Raw genomic sequence first — 27,880 nt, forward strand, 5'->3', positions numbered from 1 at the left:
AGCAATAAGAGCTACGTGAAAGACTCAGTACGTGTACTGGACCAAACAGATCCATATGAAGCAATTGAAACACAGATGAGATGGAATTAAACACTTTCGGCTTGTGAGGTTTGCGGTGATGTTTGCCCAAAGCGTAAGCAACACATTTTTCAGTTGTTATAAAATCTTTGATTGGCAAACCTCGGACAATGTTGTTTTTAGAAAGACGGTTCAGGTTTTTGATATTTGCATGTCTGTAAGTCCCCCGCCCCGGGGCGTCGCCGATCGATACGAGATCCGCACGATGTCTAGGAGTGCGGAATCCTCCTAGACTCATTTATTGGTGTAGAAGACGAAGAACACGATTACACATAAACACATACACGAACAAACACACGAATGGAATAAACACATCTGCAGATCTTTATATAATAACCATAACACTTACATACCAAACATGAAAACAAATGACGGCCGACCCGAGGTGAGCTCTACCTCGGGCCGTCCCACACGGCTCACTCTCTCGGTTTCTCTCTTGACTAATAAACTGATCACTAAACTCACTCAACTTTCTGGATTACTAACCCTAAACACGACACACATATATATATATAAACTTCGCGGGCTTGGGCCTGTACAACTTCGCCTAAGGCGAAGTTGTTATAACTTCGCCTATGGCGAAGTTGTTCTAACTTCGTACTTCGTTTCGGCTGAACAGAATTGCATAGCGACGGTCACAAAACATGCACCAACAGACTCCCCTTTGACCGTTGCTCTCAATTCTAACAAACACAAAAGATCATCTGTTACAAAACATGCACCAACAGACTCCCTCTTAACTGATGATCTTCTGTTTGCTCTTCAACCAGCCGTGTCTGAAACTGTCTTGTAGCTTCACAAATCTACCAATCACCCAGCGTCTTCCATATCAGATCTCCCCTTCAGTGTAAGCTTCTCCGACAATATAGATTGAGGTCTTTGAAATGCATGCATCCTCGTGCCTAATTAATCATCTCAACCAATCACGTGAGTCCTTCTGACTTCACAACACGTGAAGTTCTTCTAACTTCACCAACACGTGAAGTTGGGCTCCCTCCACAACTTCACCAACACGTCGGCATACGATAAGGTTTAATCTTCAACTACTCAACATCAAGTGATCAATTTCATCACAAAACCACCTTGACAGAATCTAACACACATGACCATTAATTAATCCGAAGCATCTTCAATCACCAGGGATAACAATCAAGAACATAAACACTTTAATTCCCGATTAAATCCAACTTGTTCCAGAATTTTCACTTTAATAAATAAGCATCACGTTTCAGGATCCAATTCTCGAACGCCTTGAAAATAACATAAATAATATGCTCTGACCGCAATCCAGTAATGACGAAAACCTTCAGTTCAATTTGACTTTCTTCAGTTGGTCAACCTCGAACAACAACTATTTTATTGCCCACAAACACCCAAATATGTGTCAATATCCAGTTTCAATCAATATCCCATTCACAACCTCAACTCCAAATCCAGAGTTGACACGTATTTGTTCACACGTAAGACCAAGAGATAACAAATTTCACTCTTTGACGGAACAACGTCTCCGGTCTCACAATAATCGTGTACACCTGGCCATACAGACGAAAACTCCAAAACACTCCTTTTTTTTTTTTCGTTAACTTCGCCTAAAGTCAACTTCGCCTGTCCATAACTTCGCCTGGCTACTAACTTCGCCTGGCTAAAACTTCGCCTGGCTGCTAACTTCGCCTAAACCCTAAAATTTAAGCGACAACTTCGCCTGAACCCCATAACTTCGCCTGCGGCGCTGATCGGCCAGAAACGATCAGAAACACCAAAACGCAGATCTCGAACCATAGCATAAGAGCCGAAGGCTCTGATACCACTTGTAAGTCCCCCGCCCCGGGGCGTCACCGATCGATACGAGATCCACACGATGTCTAGGAGTGCGGAATCCTCCTAGACTCATTTATTGGTGTAGAAGACGAAGAACACGATTACACATAAACACATACACGAACAAACACACGAATGGAATAAACACATCTGCAGATCTTTATATAATAACCATAACACTTACATACCAAACATGAAAACAAATGACGGCCGACCCGAGGTGAGCTCTACCTCGGGCCGTCCCACACGGCTCACTCTCTCGGTTTCTCTCTTGACTAATAAACTGATCACTAAACTCACTCAACTTTCTGGATTACTAACCCTAAACACGACACACATATATATATATATAAACTTCGCGGGCTTGGGCCTGTAGGCGAAGTTATTACAACTTCGCCTAAGGCGAAGTTGTTACAACTTCGCCTATGGCAGAAGTTGTTACAACTTCGTACTTCGTTTCGGCTGAACAGAATTGCATAGCGACGGTCACAAAACATGCACCAACAATGTCCAAGACGACGATGCCACAACATGGCTTTATGTTCCGATACTTTTAAAAATAGACATGTAATTTCTTCTGGAACGTTTCTGTTCATGTCGATCACGTAAGCATTATCTTTTCTTTGTGATCGAACAAGAACCCGGTCCTCTGGTATAATTATACCAGGCTTTAAAATCAAGCACTCTTTGTTCGTGAAATGAGTTGAAAAGCCTTTATCACAGATATGCGAAACACTGAGCAGACTATGTTTTAATTCAGGAACAAAGTTTACGTTTTCAAATCTCAATACTCCATTACTTACCGTACCCTTCTGTGTGATTTTACCTTTCTCCCCTCCCACAAAGGAAACATAGCCTCCATTAAAGATCTGAATGTCGTTCAGTTGAGATATGTCCCCTGTTATGTGCCTGGAACAGCCACTATCAACAAACCACGGTCTGATGATATTCTTCCATAGCCGTTCATGCAACATGTGCGAGATCAGTTAGATTTTGGTACCCAGTCCATAGTCACTCTGGGCATACCAAGTTTATCAATTTGAGTTACGGGCAGCCAAGACATGTCTTCTCGATTATCTAGAATTGCACATGAAGAGTTCTGAGGTTTAGAGACCGGAGACTTAGGTAGCCATTTGTAATTTGGTTTTAAAATTTTGTGGCTCACACAAATGACTTGCTTTGTCTCAGGTTTGCGATCGGAAAACCGTGAAAGATTTGATTTGGTTTTTAATTTCGATCCCGAAACGTGTGAAGGTTTCGAAATCAAACTCGGTTTCCGACTTGATTTCGAGACATGGCAAAAGTTGCTTGTCTAATTTTGGCACGATCGGCCTTGTCTCGAATCCAATTTCCATCAGAAGGACTTGCCTTGAAATACTTTGATTTAATTGAATGTGATTTGCTGAAAGTATTCCAAGGCATGCTCCTCTAACGGTGTCCATAATATGGGACATAAGGACGAAGCGGACAGTTTCTAGCAATGTGACCAGGAATGCCACAGTTGAAGCAAGTTTGTCGCTTCACATGTAAATCTGGGTGGCCAATTCCTGGTCTCGATTTACTTTGCAAATTCTGTTGTCTCGCATCGACCTTAATGGTTGATTTACTTGCACTTTTCATGCCTGTGTTTGTTTCTTTAAAAGGTTTTGGTGGTGTGTATTTACCAGCATTTTCCTGTTTAACCTCAGTGTTTAAAGATACGTCACACTTATCAATACTACTAGAACATTCAACTACACAATTGTTTATGCTCTTAAAAACATAGCCCACACAAGCATTAGTCTTAGCAGAGGATAAATCACACAGTTCAAAACAAGCATTATTAAAATTGTCTTTATTAAGCAAAACAGGTAAATCTTCCTCATCGTCCACCCAATCCTCAATGATTACTTCATCTACACGTGAAGTAGAAACATTAGTATCATTCACTTTCACAACTGATTGAGCTGGTTTGACAAACCCGGGTATCATCCTTTCATTAATTTCAGGTTTACCGTATTTCAGAGATTTCTCTTTATCTTCCTCCACAACAAAAGGAGAATGAGTATAATTATCATTGTATGGAGGTGGAACCTCATTATACCCAATTCCCTCACCCCTCTTTTCTTTCCATCTTAATTGCTTTTCAATCATTGACTCAACGACAGCACTAGAAACATCAAACTTTTTAAAATTGAACTCAGCGTTTTCAAATTTATTCGTTAATTTAGCGTTTTCCAAAATAGATGCTTCAAGTTTGGCGGTTAGATTAGCAATTTTCTTATTGGCATCTAAGATGTGACAACACTTGACACTGAAATCACTTTGCAGTTTTGAAAAATCTTTGTTTGATGCTTCTAGTTTCTCTGTAAGACCCTTCTCAAGTTTCTTAAGTGTATAGTTTTCGTATGTTATATTTTCCATTTCCCTAACAAGATTACTATTATGCACACGAAATAGCTCTACCTTTCTAATGCATGCTTGAGAACATAAATTTGAGTTTACCTCAGATGAACCAGCAGAATTGGAAGCCATGAAAGCAAACTGGAGACTCTTCACCTGATCTTCAACATCATCAACTTGAGAGAGGTTTGCATTCTGACCCTGAACAATGAGTGCCTCCATCTGATCAGCCCAATCAAACTGTTGTGCAACTAACCCTTGCTCGTTTCTTCCAGCAACAGCATTATCTTCCCTTGCATCATTCACAGGAACCAGAGCCCTTTCAGTATTTCCCTCCTTTGCTGGTTTTGTGCATTCTCTGGCAAAGTGTCCTGGTTCATGACAGTTGTAGCACCTGAGGTTTTCCTTGTTGAAACCCACCTTTTTGTATGCAGGTAAGTTCCAATTGTTTCTGCCAGTCCTTTTGGTGAACTTCTTCGCTCTGAATATAGCCATGGCAATTTGCTAGGAGATGTCCATCTCTTCCACGTCATCAGGATGAATCTGATCCAGTTCAGTAGAACCAACTGGTTGAACAAGGTCTCCAGCAAGAAAAGCATTATACCAATTCATGAAGCCTGCAATGAGAGCAATATTCTCTTGAGTTTCTTTTGAGATGCCAGGTCCTTAGGCAGGAGACTTGTTGGAAGAAGCAACACTGGGTCGGGGTTAAGACTGTGGAGATGGCTGTGGGAAGAATATGGACGCAGGCGGCTGCGGCTGAGATGTAAGTGGTGTGAATTGGCCTTGATTTGATCTGAACATGGAAAAACTTCCATTTGGCTGCTGCGGCTGCGAGTACACACCCTGAGAGGACTTGAACATTGAGAAGTTGTCCTGTGATATAAGTGCATTGTTTAATGATGCAGCGTATCCAGCAGCAGTATACGAATTTGCATGGTTGATTGCTCACTGCTTGTCATCCATATCACATGACTTAATGATAGCGATCACCTCAGATAGGGTTAGTCTAGAAAGATCCTTTGTCTTCTTGATAACAGCAACATTCATATCCCATCCTTGTGGCAGAGAGTTGATCAACTTGTTGGTTTCAATGAGAGTTAAGTGTATGTTGGCTGATCTCATCTCAGTAACAAGTGTGACGAATCTTTGCAGCTGACTTTCCAAGGACTCACCCAGAACATGATTAAACATATTGAATTTTTGGCGCAGTAAGTCCTGACGACTGCGCATCATGTCTTCATTTCCCTCATAGACCTCTATCAGTGCCTCTCATAGGGCCTTTGCTGATTGCAACTCGCGGAAACCTTGAGCAATCTCAGGTGACAGGGCCATTGTAAGAATGGCAAGTGCCTTCTCATCTTCTTCTACCTTGTCATAGTCAGCATCAACATACATTTCGATAGGCTTGACAGCAATCTCTCCTTCAGCTGTCTCATATGTGATCGGTTGAGGACCTCTAACTATGCTCCTCCACATCTTAGCGTCTTTCATCTTGACATACTTTTCGAATCTAAACTTCCATTCCTAGAAGTCTTCATGCTTCAGTAGACGGGGCGTGTAGCGGTACCCATAATGAAGTCTAGCTCCTGGTGAAGTGCTGAGTTGATGGATTGATCCATGATGATAAACACCAAAAACAAACCCAAAGTCTTCAAACAGAGAACCCAAAGACTGACCCGAGAACCAGATACTTGACCCGAGAACTGCTGAGTCAACCAGAGAACCGGAAAGCAAGAGAACTATCCCGAGAACCCTGAAACTTGACCGAAAACAAGTAAAAACAAGCCTAGAACTCTGTAACTTGCCCAAGAACACAGAATACTTCCCGAGAATGCTAAAATCCACTAGAGAACACCGAAGGACTTCCCGAAAACAAAAAAAACCACATAGAACTGTCGAAACTTTCCCGAGAACGACGAATTGAACCCAAGAACAATGAATTTAGCCAAAGAACTTGAGAATGTCCCTGAAAGCCTTGACTGCAGACCGTGAACTTTGAAATCTTCCCAAAAACTTCAAATTCAACCCGAGAACTAAGACTAGACAAAGATATGGTAATTCTTGAATATTTAACTAAATCCTGAGAAAGATGGGATTCAAATTAAATGAAAGATATACCAAAATCTATTCTGAATTCAACCTTCCTCACCCGAAAAACATGAAGAACACCCTTTCTCGAGATCTAGAAACCTTCAACACGAGAAACCTTCTTAGATCAAAAACAGAATCCTTGATATCACCAATAACCGAGCCTAGAATAGGTCTATAAGCTCTGATACCAATTGTAAGTCCCGTGAATGATCTTTCAATGTGATATCAATATACTCGATGATTAGGCGGAAACTAATCACCAAGCTGATTCTATGAGGCAATAAAGAACACAAGCAAAACACACAAAGAAGCTTCAAAACACACGTATATTATACATCGGGTGCTTAAGCCCTTAACTTACACGGTTGAATAATCAAAATGAACGACCAACCTTGACCTAAACTACATACATCGTATATATAGTTATACCAACCTAGGTCCAAAACAACAAAAACCCACCGAGATCAACAGATCTCGGTTTACATAATACAGCCCAAACTAAGCCCAAAATACAATCATAAACCACAAGTCATTTCCCAACAAAACATTTGAATGAGAACCGGCTTTGTAATGGTGATACACTTGTGTAAAAACAACGAAGGCTCTGATCGATCTAACGTCTAGTCTAGACCACCGTGTTCAAATCACCAATTATATTCTCTTCCGGATGATATGACAAGGTACGAGGCATGACATCGGTAGGTACCAACACATCAGTTTGGAGATATGTTACATTGTCTTCGACTGAAACTTCATGTGATGAAGGAGAAATAGCCTCAATTAACTCCTCAGATGGTTCACCATCATCATCAAAAACGGGTGCAGTATCAGTCTGGATGGGATCTGAAACAATTTGAGGAACTGTAATAGTAAGAGCTTCTGGTGTTGATACATTGACTGAATCTTCACATAACTGTTGTTGATATAACATGGTGACAGTATCTTAACACAAAGTCTCCTCAAGGAGTTTGAAACTCTCCCAAAGGCTATCATAATCAAACAAGCGAGAATCTCCAGGTCATTGGGTTGGTGGAGTATAACGCTGACAATCCACGTTTTGTACTTGCACGATTCGATGTTTGCTATGTAAATACACGTCTGAGAGGACTAGCATAGCCCACAAAGAATCCTTCAACCGATTTGGGACCAAATTTGCCTTCGGGTTCAAGAACGGTGCAATTCGATCCAACCGATTCAAGCCACTTGAGATTCGGTTTTCGCCGATTAAGCAGCTGAAAACACGTCTTCTCGAACTTCTTCGCAGTAAGAGCGGGGTTAAGAGTATAACAAGCTGACACCACTGCTTCGGTCCAAAAATTAACCGGTAACTTTGAATCTCCAAGCATGGTCCGAGCTGTCTCAATCAAAGTCCGATTCTTTCGTTCAGCGACACCGTTTTGTTGCGGAGTGTAGGGTGCGCTAAACTCATGAAGAATCCCACGTTCGTTACAATACTCCAGCATCCAATTGTTCTTGAACTCAGTCCCGTTGTTACTTTGTATTCGACGAATCGGCAAATTGTACAACATCTCGAGTTTCTTGAACATAACCATAAGCGAATCAAAAGTCTCATCTTTAGTGTCCAAAAACATAACCCAAGAGAATCTTGAATAATCATCGGTGACCACGAGGCAATAGAGTTTGCCCGTGATACTCTTGACATTCACAGGACCGAATAGATCCATGTGCAGGCGCTCAAACGGTAAGTTGATGGAGTTGATCATCTTCTTCGGATGAGGTTTCCTTGTTTGCTTCCTTTTCTTACATTCCAAGCAATCTTCGTTCATATGAAAACTCCTCAAACTAACCCACTCGACCAGATTATTGTGAACCAAGTGGTTCATCTTCCTCACGTTGATGTGTCCCATCCGATGATGCCATAAGACAGACTCCCGTTCCAAATCTATTGAAATGAAACATTGAGCACTTGATGCAGCCGTTGATGCGGTGCTCATGTTGAGACCACAGAGATCATTCTCACAAGGTGCACGCATCAATATCCAATCGTTGGGAATGTTGAAACCCGGTTTCAAGATAAGGCACTCCTTATCGGTAAAGTGAGTCGAGAAGCTTTTATCACATATTTGTGATATGCTGAGTAGATTGTTCTCCAACTCCGATATGTAGTTCACTGTCAAGCATAACCTTGCCATTTGTTAACGTTCCTTCACCCACAATCTGACCTCCTTGGTTACCAGCAAAACAGACAAACCCTCCACGAATAGATCTGACGTTTTCCAGTAGGTGTAGGGTACCCGTCATGTGCCTCGAGGCTCCACTATCCATTATCCAACGTGGGTCATGGGATCTTGGAAGCCCCTGCACATACGATTAACGATTTAGTGAAACAAGGAAACCCAAGCCTTCTTGGTCTTAGGTTGTTTAAACTTCTTAAACAACATCTTTACATCTTCTATATCTGATTCACTTGATAATAAATCACAACAAGACACATGTGAATCAGTAACAGATCTCTTGTCATCTTCAAAACTCAGTGGCTTATCATGTGACACTGTTTTGGCCACCCAGTTTTGACCAACGTTCTGTTTATTGATGTAAAAAGTGGATGGTGCAGCCTTGGAACATTCAAATTTGTTACACCCACTTTTTACAACCTCTTCTCTCTTTAAAATCCTAACCGGCTCAGATTTTAAAGTGACTTTAGGTTTGTCAACATGACCTAAACCCGGTATCTTAGAGATACACTTCTGTGGCCGAACGTGTTCATGCTTTTGACGATTTAGACATGCATAGAATACATGCCCAATCTCATTGCAATTAAAACCCCGCCTCCGATCAACGAATTTGTTGACCTGAGGTGCTGTTTCAGCACTCTCATGTTCCTCTTTCAATCGATAAAACTCCTGATTTGATTGATTTCTAAAGATTGCTTCTTTTTCTTATTCAGAAGTGACCCCTTTGACAAACACAATCTTGTTAACACATTTTGGTTTGTTAACTCCACGAGTTTGCATATTATAAACTTGTCTTAGCAAACCTCATGGAGTTACCAAGACCCTCTTTTTCAGAAAGATTAACCTAAACAGGTTGTTCGGTTAACACTGATTCTGCAACCTTAACCCCTGTTGGACTATCACAACCAGAACTATCATTTTCAGCAGTCTTAGAAGCATCAACTATATCATCAACCGCCAAATTGGAATAGTGAAGTGGGGTGGTAATCTCCACGTTTAACTCCTTTTTAAAACCTCTCGGTTTCTTTGGAATGTATGAATTCCAAATTGGCGGCGGAACAGCATGATATTCCATGTTCAGTTTGATGTTCTCGGTCACGTCATCCTCATATTTAACATATGAAGATGTTTTAGGCGTAATTTGATCGAGGACATAAGATGAAGCAGCATAACTTGTGAGTTTCAAGTTTACACACTCAGCCTCAATCTTGAGTGTTTGTAACTCAAGTTTGTGTGTTGCGTTTTCATCTATGTGCCTGTTAATAGCTATTTGTTTGTCCTTAACCGTGTGTTTCAGCATCAAGATGGTTTTCTCATCTTGTAGGATTTTCTCCCACAGCTTCTTTTCACACGTTTGGAGCTTATCATATGCTTCCTTAACATATTTTAAGTCAAGTAAAACATTGTCATAATGTTTTCTGACTTCTCTTAGTTCTAAGTCTTTAAACTCACACTCATTTCACGGTAATTCACACTTTTCACATAAAACATTTGAAGATTGTACCTGATTGGCCATGAATGCGTGTTCAGCTGTTAAACTTTCCTCTGTTGAATACTTAGATTCTTCATCAGTCACTTCTTCAACGATTCCATCAACCTGATCATCCTTAACTTTCACAGCAGTTGATTCACCCTCGTCCTCCTCTCCGAAGTCAATCTTTCCAAATGGTACCTCTTCTCCGTTGAACCATCCTGCAAAACTCTCAATAATATCAGGTGGAAACAAATAAGTAAGGTAATCAGAAGGAACCGGATGAATTCTGTCGTATGTGCGTGGCAAGTCATCATCTGAATCCTCAACTTGATCAACATCAACTTGATCATCATTCAAACTCTTTTTACCCAAATGGTCCTCACAAACCTCAGTCACATTCTCATCCTTACTAACATCATTTACCAACATAACCTCATTCAAACCCATATCCTTTTCCTCAATCCCAACCTTGTCATCAAACATAATTTTATCCTCTAACTCAACCTTGTCCTTAATATCCAAATCAACCTTCTTGATCAACTCTTCCTGAAGCTCAGGACATTCTTCAATCAAACCAGAATCTTCCTCAACAACCTCAGCAACATTTGCTTGGAACACCGAGTTCTAATTAAAACCTTCATCGACTTGTGCAGTAGCTGCCTTTGGTTGTGAAGTAGAAGCTTCTGTTGTTTGCTTCTTTCCATTTGAAGACTCAATATCACTTGGTCGATGATAGATGGCCTGTTTATAATAGTCTCTCCCGAATGGATTTGCCCCATTGTCATCAACAACCTTGCTTGTTGCATTCCCTTTTAAATTGGCCTTTTTCCTTGCACCTAAAGCAACGAACCTTGGACTTATCAAAGCCAAGTTTTTATGATGAGTACTCAAGCACATTCTTACCTGCAATATCTTTGAAGCGTTGAGCTCTACGAATGGAACTAGCCATGCACCATCTGATATCAATCATTTCCATCTCCTCGGGATCGATCTGGTCATAATCTTCGTTCGTCATGTTGTAGTTACCGATCCTCCCCGCAACTAAACATTCATATGATTCCAGAACAGAACCAAGAAATGCCATGTGCTCCTTGACCGTTTCAGTAGTCATCCCGCCAGTATTCTTGACATTCACAGCAATATTACAGTGAAGGACATCAGGATCAGATTGCTGTGATTTTGATGATGCTTGAGATGCTGGGATTGTGCCTGAGTAACTGCTACCATATTGTGGAGTAGCTGGCACATTACCCAAAAAGGCTTGACCCGTTGGTTCCACACAGAAAGCAGTTTGGATCTTAGGGCTTTGTGATACACGGATTGAGAACTCTTGTAATAGAGACCAATATCCTGTGAACCAGCAGTTCTCTTCATCTTCTGTTTCTTTCTCAGTTCCAGCTCGTGTGCCTCCAACTTCTCAATGAATCTAGCAAGGTTCAAACGGGCATAGGCAACATGATTGGATTGCTGAATCATAATGAAGGTGCCCCACTCCTCAGGTAAAGCATCAGCAAGCTTATCAATGTACTCATATTCAGGCTTGTCAATCCCCAGCCTCTTCATCTCATTCACAAGATGACAATATCTTTCAACAAGTTGTGCAAACGATTCACCTTTCACTTGGGTGAATATATCAAACTCCTTCTTAAGCAATGCCATCTTGCTTTTCCTCATATTAGGGTTTCCCCGGTCTTTGTTCAACAGGGCTTCCCATATGGAGTAACAAGACCCGTTGTGTTGCAACAGTTGGAAAATCTCTGCCTTGATTGCTTGTTGGAATAAGTTCAACATTTTATTTTCTTTCAGAAGGATGCTTTATCACGTTCATCAATCTGAGATAGTCTGTAGTTGCTTCCATTCTCATTCTTAGGAATTATGTATTGCTCCTCAACAGCAGTCCACATCTCATAATTTAAAGCTTGCATATAGGTTTCAAATTTTTCAGCCCATGATGGATAGTCTTCCATCTTAAGCAGCTCCGGCGACTTGTTAGAAGTATCCATCTTGTTCTCCAGGTTAATGTTCTGTAACAAGGCTGATGGCTGAGATACATAAGCACTGAGATTGTCCCTGGTTAAAGAATCAAGGTTAGAACAAGACAAGATTTGGATAACAAGGTAAAGATTTTGAGTAATCAAGACAACGGATATGTAATGATTTGAGATGTATGAGCGGATATCAAAGTCAAAAGGATATGTGAAGTGGTCAACGGATATGTGAGGTCAACAAAGTCAAACAGATATGTGAAGTCAACGGATATGTTTCACAAGCGTGTATGTCTCAACGTATAACATATACGGCGTATATGTTATGCGCTGTATATGTTATGCGCCAAAGACATATACGCTTAGAAATATCAAAAACTGATTTTGGCATTTTGGAGATGAATTTGATGATGAATTGAGATGAAATTTGGTAGGGTTTGTCACGGATGTATAATGAATGATTGGTGAAATTTTGAAGAAATTTGAACGGTGAAAAATGAAGATATAGAGAAAAAAATAGAATTTTTGCATTTTCCAAGTGAATAACAAGCCTAATGCTCTGATACCACTTGAAAAGACGTTGAAGGGTGACGTATGATGTACGTACGGATCTGAATGTTATTGCTCGAGCCTTGAAGTGCGGAAATCAACAAGGATGGAAGAACAGAAGAAACATTAATCTCATTTTCATTAATGTAATCAACAAAATACAAAAGATATGACTTTACAGATCACTTTCTTTCTCTACTTTCTATCTCTAGAATCTGACAATATGCATAAGTGTTACTATTCACGCATAAGTCAAACTATATATAGGTTTGACAATTAAGCACTATATGGCGCATATGTTATGCGCCGCATAACTTATGTGGCATCGTGACTTATGCGCTACCTTTAATACAAAACATACATTTGACTTTAAAAGCACACAAAACAAACTAATACCCTAGCAATTGACATTATGCTTCTACAGTCACCAGAACCTAATGGATCAATTAAACTAATGGAATCAAAACCATTCTACAATGAAGTGTATTTGAAAAACTCAAGTTTTTTTTGTCATCGCGTGCTTTGATCTCAACACTCACAAATGTTGCATACCTTCTATACGATAAGCCATTTTTGTATAGTAACCTGCCTCTCTCTCTCTCTCTATATATATATATAAGCCATTTTTGTACAGTAACCTGCCTCTCTCTCTCTCTATATATATATATATATATAGGGGAGGGTTAAAATAAAAATAAGTAGTTTCCTATGAATGCTAGGAATAAATCATAGCCATTGGATCATGTTAATCAATAGTTGAGATTTAAAATTACCAAAAGCCGACATAGTTTCCTAAAATTACTCTTTCACCTTTATAACCAACGTAGTTTCCTAAAATTGTTCTTTCACCATATGCTTTAATAACACATGTCAAAAATCTATTGGTTCTTAAAAGGGTTCAAATAAGAATAAGGTGTTTCCTATGAATGCTAAGAACTAATAGATTTTTGACATGTGGTATTAAAGCATATGGTGAAAGAACAATTTTAGGAAACTACGTTGGTTATAAAGGTGAAAGAGTAATTCTAGGAAACTATGTAGGCTTTTGGTAATATATAGAAAAGGGTTCAAATAAGAATAAGGTGTTTTCTATGAATGCTAAGAACCAATAGATTTTGACATATGGTATTAAAGCATATGGTGAAAGAACAATATTTGAACCCTTTTCTATATATATATATATATATATGGAAAAGGGTTTAAATAAGAATAAGGTGTTTCCTAGAAATGGTAAGAACCAATAGATTTTTGACATGTGGTAATAAAGCATATGGTGAAAGAACAATTTTAGGAAACTATGTCGGTTTTTAGGAAACTATGATTTATTCCTAGTTTTCTTAGGAAACTACTTGTTTTATAATAACACGCTCCCCTATATATATATATATGGGAGAAATAATTTGAGAATCTTGTTGTAACATCTCGGATTTTTTATATTTGTATTCGTTTATGTTTTAAAATGATTCAGGAATGTAATTCGGATCTTTCGAACTATTTAAAACTTGTATTTATTGGTATTTAGCTTGGTTCAACTTATTTTATAATTTCATAACTTTTAATCATACCAAATAGTCCTTAACAACTCTCAAAATCGCTTAAAATGGCTAAAAAATGCATTTTTGGGAACTATTGGGACTAATTTTGTCAAATCTTTCCTAATTCCAACAAAATTAACGACACTTAAACTCCAAGAAATGTTATAGCGGGTCTAAATTCATTTTCTTATTGTCCAGGCCGAACTTTTTTAGTTATTATACCCGACTTTCTCATTTATCGCTTATTTCCTTTCCTAATCGAGTGCGTTACTTCATAAACAAGTTATAATCCATTATACTTAATAAAAACGCATCTCTAAACCCTAAATACTACTGATTTCTAGCTATCCTCCCCATATCCCATGAAATTCCCTTCCCCATTGCCGGTTTATCCAAAATTATTCAATTTCTTCAAGCCTCGGTTGACTTTCAAGCTTCAAGGCTCTTTGACCTCGTTTATCTCCTTGTTCCTTAATCTTTCTGGGTAAGTTGTATTCTGATAAAATGTGTACTTTTGTATAACTAATAAAAGCCCTCAATCAATTTTACTGATTGATGGGGTTTTGTCGGTCAATTGCACTCTAACCCGTTCAACGGGAAACTCGATCAACAAAGTTGACTAATTGATTTCTGTCACTTATGGTCGGAACTAGCTTTCGGTTCAGAAGACTTTTAGTTTATCTTGAGATTTTGAGTGTACTGACCAAAACCCGGCTCCCAACTCGCTGTTCGGATTCTGGTCAGTACCAGCTCACTTATTTACTGAAAATCTTATATCCGGAGTTCTAAATATCCGTTTAGGTTGATTCCAATGGCTATGTTCACAGTTTTAATTGTAGTTTATTTTCTCTAAGTTTCAGGTCTATTCGGATTAACTCGGTCAGCGCGTTAAAGGATGGTTTACTCGTTTATTCTTATTTTAATCTTACTATCTCGCAAACTCGCTTAAGTAATAAGGTGAGAAGTCATTCCCCATTTTTTATAGCTTTTAAACATTTTGAGGACACTTGTGTATTTATCAATTTTGGACATATTATATATTATTCGCTCTAGCAAACTATGAGTGTTGCGTGTTATCAATTGAATGCTAATTGCTTAATTGTTTAATTGTTTACTTTTATCGCATTCGGAGAAGTCCATCATAAACACATTAAAGTATGATTATACGCCGTCTTAGTTGCCAAAGCCCGATTCGCTAGGTGATGATCAACCGACACCATTATTTGTATTTGCTTATCATAGTAGCCAAAGCCGATTCGCTAGGCAACGGTCAATTGACACAAGTATTTGCACATGGCTTGATTGATTTATACTCACAATATCAGTTTTGCTCATTTTACTTATGCATTATTATTAGTGTCAAAACTGGTGACTTTTCTCACTCAACCTCGTGTTGACAAATCTATATTATTTTGTACGCATTTGCAAGTTATCATTTGGTTGAAGCTAAGGAGAAACACTTAGAGAGATCTTAGTTAATGAAATAAAAGATATTTGTGTACTATTTTTATTTTGGTAATTTGTTAAACTTTGTGTACTTGATTGATATTTTGAAATAATTAAATAATTAGATGTTGTCATATTTAAATTGTATAATATTACCTTGTGAGCTGTGAACCAACAGTTCGCGCTCCTGCATTTCCGCCTTAAGTTGGTGTGTGACACCTATTGAGTTTTAAGAACTTAAGAACTTTATTTTTAATCACACATTTAATTAAATAGATTAGATTATGTGGTTAAGATTAAATGTGATTAATAAATTAAGTAGGAGAGAGAATAAAGATGTACAATAATTACACTAATTTAAACGCCCGTTACACCTATGTAAAAAGTCGACTCGGTGCGTAAAAAATTTTGTAATTTTTCTACGTACATGTAACCTACATATATTACATGTATGCAAAAATAACACAAAAAAAAATTTGTTACTTTGAGTTCTTTCAAGTTTTTAATTTAAAGTGGTTCTCAAAAGAAATCAATAATATATATATATACACACACACACTAGATTTTATCCCCCGTATTATGGGGGTTGTTTTACATTATTCGTTTTCAATATATATATATGTCTATTTGGATTTTAATTTTATTTATTGTAAGAAAGTTAATAATTAATATACTTGAGGTTTAATGATAAAATGGTTTCACAAATAAATGATATGTTATAATCCGGTTTAAAAGCTATCTGGGTTTGGTGATACCTATTACCTATTTATTTTCTTTATTATAAAATTGTTTCTTAATTATAAATAATATCTTTTTTTAAATAAAATTGGATATTAATTTTAATATATCCCTATTTTATAGGTTTTCATATCAAATATTTGATGAGATTAATTTTTAATATAATGAGAGTAACCCGTTTAAGAGCTATATGGGTTTGGTGAGACCTTTACCCGTGAATTCGAGTCAAATGCGTGAGAAGTCTTCATTTACAAATAAAGCAATCTGATGGCTTGAGAGAATGGTTGTTTTACATTTTACGTTTTTTAAGATTTACTTTTTGGATTTTAATTTTCTTTATTATAAGAAAGTTAATAATATACTTAGGGTTTGATGATGAAAGGGTTTCATAAAACAATGATATGTTATAACCCGTTTAAAAGCTATCTGGATTTGGTGACACATGACCTGCTTATGTTTTTACTAAAAAATTGTTTATTAATTATAAATAATATCTTTTTCTTTTTAAATTGGATATTAAATTTTTGTATATCCCTATTTTATAGGATTTTCCTATCAAATAATTGGTAAAATTAATTTTTAATTTAATGAGATGTTATAACCCGTTTAAGAGCTATCTGGTTTTGGTAAGACCCATACCCATGAATTTGGGTTAAATCAATGAGAGGCCTCCATTTAAAAATCAAGCAATCTGGTGGCTTCCATAAAATGGGGGAGCGACCACATCGGGACACGTAGGATTTAAGGGGTTTCAATTTTATATATATATAAAATTGGTAATAACTTATCATTAATTCAATTTTATATATATATATATATATATGATTAGGTTCATTTCAGAAGTATTCTTAATGCGAGAAGAAATTCTAACCAATCACAAGATTTCTTTTTTATTTTCTAATTATTTAAATACTAGGGCATATGAGTAAAATATAAAGTGCTTGTTTTGTAACTAATACTCATTAATAGTTTAATTAATGATAAGTTATTAACTAATAGTAAGTTACAAACTATCATTATTATTACTTTTTATTTGATCTCAAATGTGAAGTTTTTTTTTCTTTGATTTTCAATCATTAATATATCGTTAGTTTATCTTATGTAATGTAGATATAGCTACGTAATGTTGTGTAGTGACACTTTCAGATGTTATGTAGTCGAAACTAATATAGTGTAGGTCCACTTTCAAATATTCTGTAGTCATAACTAATGTAGTGTAGGCAAATCTAGCGTAGTGTAGGCACACTTTCAGATGTTGTGTAGTCGTAACTAATTTTGTGTAGACAAAAGTAATATAGTGCAGGCACACTTTCAAATGTTGAATAGTTATAACTATTATAGTGTAGGCAAAACTAGTGTGGTGTAGGCACACTTTCAGATGTTGTGTAGTCGTAACTAATGTAGTGTAGGCACACTTTCAAATGTTGTGTAATCATAACTAATGTAGAGTAAGCAAAACTAGCGTAGTGTAGGCACACTTTCAAATGTTGTGTAGACATAACTAACGCAGTTTAGGTAAAACTAATGTAGTGTAGACACAGTTTCAAATGTTATGTATTCATAATTAATAATGTAGTGCTTGTAAAACTGATGTTGTATATATTACGATGATATAAAATCTATAAAAGTATTAATTTGTTTTTTTCCTATATCATTAGTTAAAAAATGTTAACAAAAAACAAATATTATATCTATTTGAAAAGGAATGAATATAAAATGCAGCTAATTATAAATCATTTATGCTTTGATATTTATAAATGTTTTAGCTTAATTTTAGAAGTAATAAATGGGAGTTTCAATATTGAGTGCATACATTTAAAGTACAAAAATACCCTTTTCACATTAAAAAACATGCATATGAAACTATTAATAATTACTAGTTTGCCATTATCAATATACACCATTGATTAATGAAATCAATGGCACAGATTGATTTCTTACACTTCTCGCTATAACTTGATTTCTAGTATGAACCATCCCATATATATATATACATATATATATGTAGGGAAGGGATATTTTGAGAACCATGTTGAGTTTTAAGAACTTAAGAATTCAATTCTTGGCCACACATTTAATTAAATGGATTGAAATATGTGGTTGAGATTAAATCTGACCAAAAAGTTAAAGTATGAGAGAGAATAAACATGTAAGTGATTACACTAACTTTTACGTCCGTTACACATGTGTAAAAAGTCGACTCGGTGCATAAAAAATTATGTAATTTTTTTACGTATATTTAACCTACATATATTACGCATGTGTAAAAAAATTTCGAAAAAAAATTCGTTACGTTGAGTTCTTTCGAATTCTTAAAACTCAAAGGGGTTCTCATTTGAAATCTCCCCTATATATATAAGTTAGTTGGTGTGAATAAATTCATTATAGGGTAATAGTTAAATGCAATGTTTTAATAGCTGGTACGTACCGACCGATTGAACCAGTTATATCGAGTTCCGGTAAGGCAACTGACATTTCGAGCCTGATATTTTTAGACTGTTTGCTAGAACATCATACGCCGATTTAAAAAAAATACCAATTTAAACCGGCAAACCAGTTTAAAACCAAGAGACTTTTGATATGTTTTTGCGGCTTATATTTTTTTAACAATGACTTTTAACCTAGCAGATAAAACTAAAACAAGTAAACGCAGTAAAGTAGTAAACAATGATTCGTTAATCAACCAATTTTGTATCCTGCAAATACAAGGTTGGTTTCTTTACATATTTTGTAATCGATTAATTTCATATAAAAAGTACAAACTTCGTATTTGACTCGATCATTGTTGATGTGTGATGTTTGGTTCATGTGTGATATTTATTAATGTACTTTAGTGTTATTTTTTAAGTTGGTGTTGTATTTATATGGTATTACAGGGTAAATATTTAATCTGTTTGAACCTCCCGAAAAATTCCAGTTCAACCAATTGTACCATATTTGAATTAAATCCGGTACGAGTAAAATACCGGTTTTTAAAACATTGGTTAAATGATGATTTTATATATATTGTATAGTCGTAGGCTAGGGGGTAAATAACAGCCCAAAGCCCATTGGGTAGCCCATAAAACCAACCCTAGTTACGTAACCCTAATCTGATTCTTCTTCTATTAGTCTATAAATTCACACCGCCATTACGTCTTCTACCATCAATCAGTCATATCATATCCAAGTTTGATTATTGATGGTCGATTTTCATTTTCTTCATTTATTTATGTTGTTTTTGAAATTTTGATTTATTGTGCGATGATGAAGCAATTATTGTGGACTAGAGTTTCTGATGTTGGGCTCTTCTTCCCATTTTGTTTGACGACAAACCCTTGGCTGTCTGAGCACAATCGAATCAACTTAGTTTTGCGTTATCATTACTTCTTCTTTATGTCTGATTCATTTAGGGGCTTATGATGATAAATTTATATATCTTAGCGGATTTCAGTGAGATTTATTTATATATTAAATCAATGATCTGATTGTTACACACACTGAAGCTCTCTTCAATATTTTCTAATGTTTTTGCACATGGAATTTTTAATTGCAGTGATAAAGCACACACATGGGAGTGTGTTAAACTTGAACATAGTTTGTTTCTTATACTGTGTTCCCGGTTTCATTTAACGATGGAAAGGAAAAGAAGAGGAATTAGGAGAGAAAAGAAACGAATGTAAAAGTTTTATTTTATGTTCTTGAGTTTAAAAGGAAGGAAAGAAAAATAAAGAATTTTAAATATTTTATGTGTTCTTGAGTTGTAAGGAAAAGAAAAGAAAGTTATAATTTTACTATTATACCTTTAAGGAAAACTAATTTACTTAAAATAGAAAATACATTAGATGACATTTGTTGCTTCTTTTTGTTAACAAAATTCGGTCAAATAAATGGCACTTTGATCAAATCACATAATCTCATTGTTAAGCATGAGTAATGTCCAACAACTTCAAGATTTCCATCAATCGATTTTAAGTTACAAGCCATTTTCGGTATCTACTTAAAAAATATGTCACACGGAGTTTGTTAGTGTTTAATCTATGAAGTTTATATAGATCACTTAAAGTGTGTTTATAGAGGTGATGAGTGTGATGGGAACTGATCGAATTTGTATAGACTTACCGCCTTAACGTTTGGGACCGACAACGTCTGGTTTCGCCAGTGTTTGAGTTTACCGACTGACATCATCTCATTGGTACTCTTAATTTATATACTTTTCTCTTTTGTAGCTTTGGTACCGTAACGAACGTAGCTGAAACCAATCGAATTTGTGTCCGGCTACCACCTCAATGGTTAGGATTGACGACGCTTATGTTTTACCATTGCACAGGTTTACCGACCAAACAAGTGCTATTCTAAATAATTTATCTTTTTATATTTGACGAACATATTTTTCTAGGTTTAATGTTAAGATTTTACCAATGGTATCTATACCATAATGAATGTAGGATACCGACTAAATTCACGTTGAATTTTATCTACGCACTATTGAGGTTTTACCAACTCCTCTGGCACAATGCGTAAGAGACAATATAGTTTATTTTGAAAGAAGAACGGGAGGAGTGAAATGTGAAATAGACAATTGAGGAGGCCCTGACCACTTTCTCCCCTGTACCAACTCACACGTGATGTCACCATCAATCACATTATCACTCTTCCTTCCTTCAGATCTCATGTCCCGTTTGATTCCTCTTTTTCATTCTTCAATCCATGCTGTTGGTTAATAATAATGATACCCAAGTACACTAGTTAATACTTTAAATGAAAAACTAACATTTCCAAGTCAATCTAACATGATACCAACTACACTTTTAACAAACTTAAATTTGACTTAGGTTGAGGGGTGCGGGGCGCTAACCTGGGCGCGAGAGCCCCTCCGCTCGCGCCTCGGGGCGCTAACCCCACACCACCGGGGCGCGAGCCGGGGCGCGAGCGGGGCGCGAGCGCGGAAATCCAGGCAGGCGTGAGCCTGGTCGCGGGAGAAGAGAGAGAAATAGCCGTTGGGAATGGAGAAATAGCCGTTGGGAACATCTTAAATTAAAAAAATATATATATTTTTTACCTAAATAATACTCCATTTCATCTACAAAATACCCCATTTCACCCATATCAATCACCACAACTTCAAAATAAAACCCAAAATCAACCCATCTTCCCAATTTTTTTTTTTAAATAATGTCGTCGTACTCGTCTGATTCTGACTCCTCCGAAGAGGATGATTTGCTTCTTCATGTAGGGGGAGTTTTGACCGCAACCGTGGTCGATCTCTTGCAAAATCAAGCCCATCAACCTCGACTCCCGAGGGTTAGAGCACCACCTCGTGATCGTGATCGATCGGGTGCTAACGATACTTTGTTTAGGCATTATTTTAGCCCTCAACCGGTATATGAGGAGTCGGATTTTCGAACTCGTTTCCGAATGAGCAGACAATTGTTTATGCGTATAGCAAGTGATTTAGAGGCACGGTATCCCTTTTTTCAACAAAGGGAGGATGCTAGGGGTCTCCCCGGTTTTACCCCTCTTCAAAAATGCACGGCTGCTATCCGTCAATTAGCGTACGGCATCTCGGCGGACGCTTTGGATGAGTATTTACAGATGTCGAAAAGGGTTGCACGTGAATCCCTTCATTTTTCTGCCAAGGTAAAAAACATTTATTTTACTTTTTATTAAATATTTATTACATTTTGTAATATATATTATACGTAGGAGTCATATCGACTTACGCTCGGAGATATCTGCGTAAACCTACAATGTATGACATCCAACGCATATATGAGGTGCACGCAGAAAAACATGGTTTTCCTGGGATGCTAGGTAGCATCGATTGTACGCATGTTGGATGGGCTATGTGTCCAACGGCCTGGCGAGGTCAGTTCCACCGTGGTGATCATGAAGGGCCGACCCTTATACTTGAGGCGGCGGTGTTACAGGATCTTTGGTTTTGGCATGCTTTTTTTGGTGTTGCTGGGTCAAATAACGACCTTAATGTTATCGATCAGTCACATTTGATCAACGACCTTATCGACGGGGTTGAACCACCTCAATCTTTTGTTGCAAATGGAGAACTCTTCAAGTACGGGTACTATCTGGTCGATGGTATTTACAACGAATGGGCTTTGTTAGTTCAAGCTTTTACAGATCCAATCGCCGACAAACGGAAGTATTTTACGAAGAAGCAAGAGTCTGCTAGAAAAGATATTGAAAGAGCTTTTGGAGCTATAAAAAAACAATATTATGTTCTGGCGAACCCGATACGTTATTGGACTCGGGAGAGGATAACGGACGTCGTCTACACGTGTCTGATCCTACACAACATGACGTTAGAAGACGAGGGCAAAGCTATCTGCCAAAACTACCAAGGTGACATTCCGCCACAACCGTCCACAATCAGTGATCAACAAAGACTTCATAACATAGCAAATATCAAGAGCCGTGAGATACACGGGGATCTTCGACATGAGTTGGTTGAACATTTGTGGGCGGGGCGACCCGATGATCTTGTATTAGATTAGTGTTATTATTAAGTATTATTGTTTGTTTAATTTTTAGTATGTTTTTTTTTGTAATTTGAATTTTAAAAAAAATGTGTGTTTTTTTTAATAATTTATAGGTTTTTTTAATAATACGTTTTTTGAATATATTTATAAAAAAATAAAAAAAAATCCGCTGGAGCCTCTGCTGGAGCCCCTCCACACCAGGGCCAGGGGCTCCAACGGGGGCTCCAACACCCCCCTTATCCAGTTTCTCTCTCTGCCACACGTCACAATATTATTGACTGGAGCCCCCACTCGCGCCCCCTTAGAGCCCCCCACACCCCTCAGCCTTACACTTTCACATACTTCATATTGTCATAAATTCCCAAACTACCCTTCAACACAAATCAGATGGTTAACAAATACATTAATGACAGGGTATATTAAAGTAGACAATAAAACCAAATAAGCACAACAACCATTAAAAAAAATAATAATCCTTAAACCATTAATTGCTTTCAAGATCTATGAACAAAAGGACAAATAAACAAGAAAGAAATAAAAAGGTCATAAATGTTCTAAGATATCAAACAAAATCATAAATAAACTTTACTAGATAAATGCATTCTTAACTTACTTACGTAAACCCATCATACCTTTCAGCAAACGCAACCGCATATTAGGAGAACTAAATAATGATTTTGCTTTAGCTTGATTCTCCACCAAATAATTGAAAGCAAGTGGTATTTCATCAGGTCCCAAACCCATCGGCTCCAATTCTTTAATAATTTCATCACCCATGTACTCGCTATGATTAACTCTTTCAAGTATTTTATTTCTCTCATGAATAATTTTATTACCTTCAGCAATAGCATTAGCCACACTACCAACACTAATCAATATTCATAATCATTGAGGTTAAACCATCATCTTCTTGTTCGACTTTTCTTTTTCTACTCTTACATTTCTTTGCACTTGAAGATTGCTCAAGTAGAGAAGACACAAGATCAACCACATGAACATCATCATCAAGATTGTATTGGCTCTCTAAAATTACATCATTGGCAGCTAAGAATTCATCTAGATCTGGAGATGTTTTCTGTGTTATTTCCATCATCCTTCTACAATCGGGCATTTCTTTCTTTAGCAGTTTCAGCTTGTGCACCAGATGCCCTATCCTTTGCAAATAAATCTAGCATCTCATGATAGTTTGTGACTTTCTTCGTCTTCAACGATGCAACTTTTGGCTTTGACTATTAAACAAAATCAAGATAATTAGTATAATAAACGATAATCAAAATATTCAAGTAAATAATTAAAAAACTTGCATCTATTAGTTTTTTCCGGACTTCATCCTCAGTTTCAATTAGTTGAGTTTCAGGATTCCATGAGAACCCACTTAATGATATTCCGTTAAACATATCACACCAGATAGAAAAACGACTTTTCAAAGTTTTTAGACGGTTCTTCAAATTACTTTTGGTAAAAGTCATTGAAGATTTGTGCTAAGTTATGCAACCATATTTTTGTATGCTTGTGGAGTAAAATTACCACCAATTGTATAACCGTTGATCTGTTGCGTTATCATGGATTGTATAAACGCATTATCCGTAGTTTCTGTCCACATCATGTTTTCTTTATCACGATATTTTCACTGGCAATTGATAAACATAAACATAATAATAATAATAATAATAATAATAATAATACAAATTCAACAAGAATACATTGTTAGAACAATTAAAAACTTGCAATTGATAAATGTAATAGCAATTACTAATACAAAAACCAAATAACATAAATGTTCCCAAACACCAATCAATACAATGTCAAAACAAACAACTATAATGTACTATTCTAAAAGTAATCTGGCATATCTATTTCATCTTCTTGTAACATCAAATAGTTAGTCCACATTTGATTTGTGATTATGTTCCTTAATTGGTCTGCTTTGGTACTACTCTCTCCTATGCCTCTAGTACTATGACGTTCTTCCTCTATTGGTCCATTTAACACCTCATGTAAAACTTCATCTTCAAGATCTTTGTCATGATCTTCCTCTAGTAAAAAGTTATGTAAAACACAACATGCCAAAAAGATGTCTGGCTGTGTTTGACAAGAGTAAAATGGTTCTGTTGTCCTTCTAATGATTGGAAACCTCTTTTTTAAGACACCAAATGCTCGTTCAATTGTGTTACGTAACGATACATGACGAAGGTTGAACAATCGGGGCATGAGTGGAGTACTCTTTTAAATGATACCTAACACATCTATATGGTGTCATTAGTGAGCTTGTATAAGGCAAACCCGCATCTACAAAACAATATTACCTATAATTAAATTGTAATTAATATTTCTAAAATATTATAACAATTAAGTGAATTTTGTTTAAGAGATTACCATTGTAAATATAATTAAATTGTAATTAATATTTCTAAAATATTATAACAATTAAGTGAATTTTGTTTGAGAGATTACCCATTGGAATTACTAGTTTATCATCTCTACTAAGTGCATTTTTTATTATTCTTGAATCTGATGCAGTCCCCTCCTAACCAGTCAAAACATATGTAAATTTCAAGTCAAATGTACAAGCTGTCAATACATTTATCGTTGGGTATCCTTTACGACCACGATATCTGGCTGCATCTTTGTTTGATACTTTGACACGGACATGTGTTTTCCATCAATTTCCCCTATGTAATCCTTGAAAAAAGGATAAAATCTCTTTTTCTCTTGAATTTCTTTCAGGACAATATCACCTTTAGGTTGTTGAATATAATGACTTCCTAACGGTATAATCGCTCTTAGAACTCTATGGAAGCACCGACTGGTTGTTGATCTAGAATGGCGGTATATCCAAAAGGCTAATCTATTTCTCATGTCATTACCTACAATATGTAAAAATCTTGCAACTTGCTCTTCAACGGACATTCGTTGAGTAGGTCGAAGACCAGAGTCATGCTTTAAGATATTGCACAATGTCATATAAGCTCTATCACTCATACTAATAAGTTCACGACATTTACCGTTGTTTGAAAGGTCATGTAACATCTTTTCTCATGCATATCGCCGTTGTAAAACTATATCTCTAGTAGGTATATTAGCATGTTTTTTGGTAGACAATCTATGTCGTGTAATGAAAGCTATCAATAAGCAGATTAGGCTAGTTGCTAGCAATTGTCTAGCTCGCACAACATGAATAATATGGAGTATTTGATCACGAAGTGTTTGATCATCCATAGCAAAGTGCCAAAATTCACTTAAAAAACAAAAATGAAACATCTATGAATATTTAAAGACGCTTAATAATTAGGAGTAAAGTCCAAAGTAATAAACGAAAATCCTAGCATTGTCAAATTCATAATACAACTATTTATATTATACATTTTTTGTTATTTTTATTTCTTTAATATAGCTCAGGAGGCTTTAACCAAAGAAAATTTAACTATTTGTTAGTTAAATTGAATAATAAAACTAGTTATTACCATTAAGTGATATGAATTAGGGATGAACGTTTTCGATATGGGTACTGATTGGTAGGCGGTACCGATTTGGTATCATTGGTATCGAACGATACCAAGTTTTGAGTTTTCGGTATCGGTACGGTAACGGTAAAGTTCGGTACGAAACCAGTCAAATACACGACTTTACCCAGAACCGGTTCTTATCCGACCCGATTTTGATTTTTGTTGACCATAGCCGGAACCACTTCCGGTTCTAAAAATACCCGATTTCTGCATCTGTGTTGTAGAAGGTGCAAAAACTTGTTTTTAAAATAATAGAATATATGATGAAATGTGCCATTCTCAGCATCCGTTAATCAAAAACACGTGGTTATTAGTATTAATAATGTTGGTGGTAAGACATGAGTTATACGTAGAAATGGACATAAGTTGCTTCCAGACATTAGATTTTTTATTTTAAAGGTATAAACATGAGTTACTACCATTCAGTACTATGAATTAGAGATGTGCGTTTTTGGTACGGGTATCGGTACCGTTATCGATTTGGTACCGTTGGTATCGAATCGGTACCAAGTTTTAAGTTTTCGGTATCGGTACGGTTCGGTACTGTGCCGATATTTCCCGAATTTTGCACGAAATATTGGTACCGAACCGAACATTGTGGTACAGGTACCAATACCAAATATTTCCGGATTTCGGGATCGGGATTTTCGAGATCGGTACCGGTACCATCCCGAGCTCATCCGTACTATGAATCCCGTATTAATCAAACTATGAGTTAGATAAGAAAAAATAGCCTCCCTAAATTGTGGTGGCCTCAAGCTTCTACTATACATGCCCATGCCGACAGTCTTCATGTATCATCTAATGTAAAACAATGAATAATTGATTAAAAATTAAACTAACCTGATAGGAAGATGATGAATTCTCAATTGAGCCAAAAAAGTTTTGCAGTCTGTGCCAACAAAAGAAAACTGAATGGAACATGAGAACAGAACGTGAGAAATGGAGATCATATTTAAGCAACATGGAGATTGAGGCGGGTGATGGTAGTTGCAAACAGAGCATAACGGAAAAGGTCTAGTTCTTGTTAGGAGCATCTTGGTTGGAGGGTTGTGGGTTGGTTTTGTTAACAGCATAGTTGTGGGTTGGTTTTGTTAACTACTATCGTTAGGGGTGTTCAAAGTCGGATATCTGGAGTTTCGGATATCCGAACATTTGAAATAGAGTTAAAATTAAACACGCACATTTTCTCCTCAAATCTCTTCAATTTGGGAGGATGAGTATAGGATCAAATTTTCTAGCCTTTTCCCTCCCTTTCTCTTACCTTCTCTCTTTAAAAAAATCTCTGGAACATAACTTTTTTACATTTTCCTCTTATTTCCTTCCCCACCATTGTTAAATTAGACTCGGGAACACAACCTTGGTTGGAAAGAGAGTGTTTGTGGTAGTGATGATTGAGCGATGGTTGTAGGATAGAAGTATTTGTCGAAGGTTGGTTTGGATTTGGCATCATACTGAACATGGGTTTTCATTTTGACCCACATTAACTAGTCTTAGGTTTCCCTGCTGTCTGTGATGCTGTTGGCTGTGATGATGACATTGGAGTTTCAAGTTTGTGATGTGACAAAACGTTCTTGAAAAGCCATATTTACAAATGTGTGGGG

The 27,880-nt window shown here is 36.7% G+C and overlaps 2 non-coding genes across 2 annotated transcripts; both read left to right on the plus strand.

Moving 5' to 3' along the window:
• Positions 1 to 19,528: 19,528 nt before the first annotated feature.
• Positions 19,529 to 19,631, plus strand: LOC143529184 (small nucleolar RNA Z157/R69/R10). Its single transcript, XR_013134606.1, has one exon. It is a non-coding gene; the product is annotated as a small nucleolar RNA Z157/R69/R10 (small nucleolar RNA).
• Positions 19,632 to 19,686: 55 nt separating this feature from the next.
• LOC143529187 (small nucleolar RNA R11/Z151) lies at positions 19,687 to 19,782 on the plus strand. The gene has a single exon (XR_013134608.1). It is a non-coding gene; the product is annotated as a small nucleolar RNA R11/Z151 (small nucleolar RNA).
• Positions 19,783 to 27,880: the final 8,098 nt, after the last annotated feature.

This window comes from Bidens hawaiensis, unplaced genomic scaffold (assembly GCF_021521415.1).
Source record: "Bidens hawaiensis isolate Kalapana, Puna unplaced genomic scaffold, B.hawaiensis_p1.1 tig00008513_1, whole genome shotgun sequence".
In the NCBI taxonomy this organism is placed as follows: Eukaryota; Viridiplantae; Streptophyta; class Magnoliopsida; order Asterales; family Asteraceae; genus Bidens; species Bidens hawaiensis.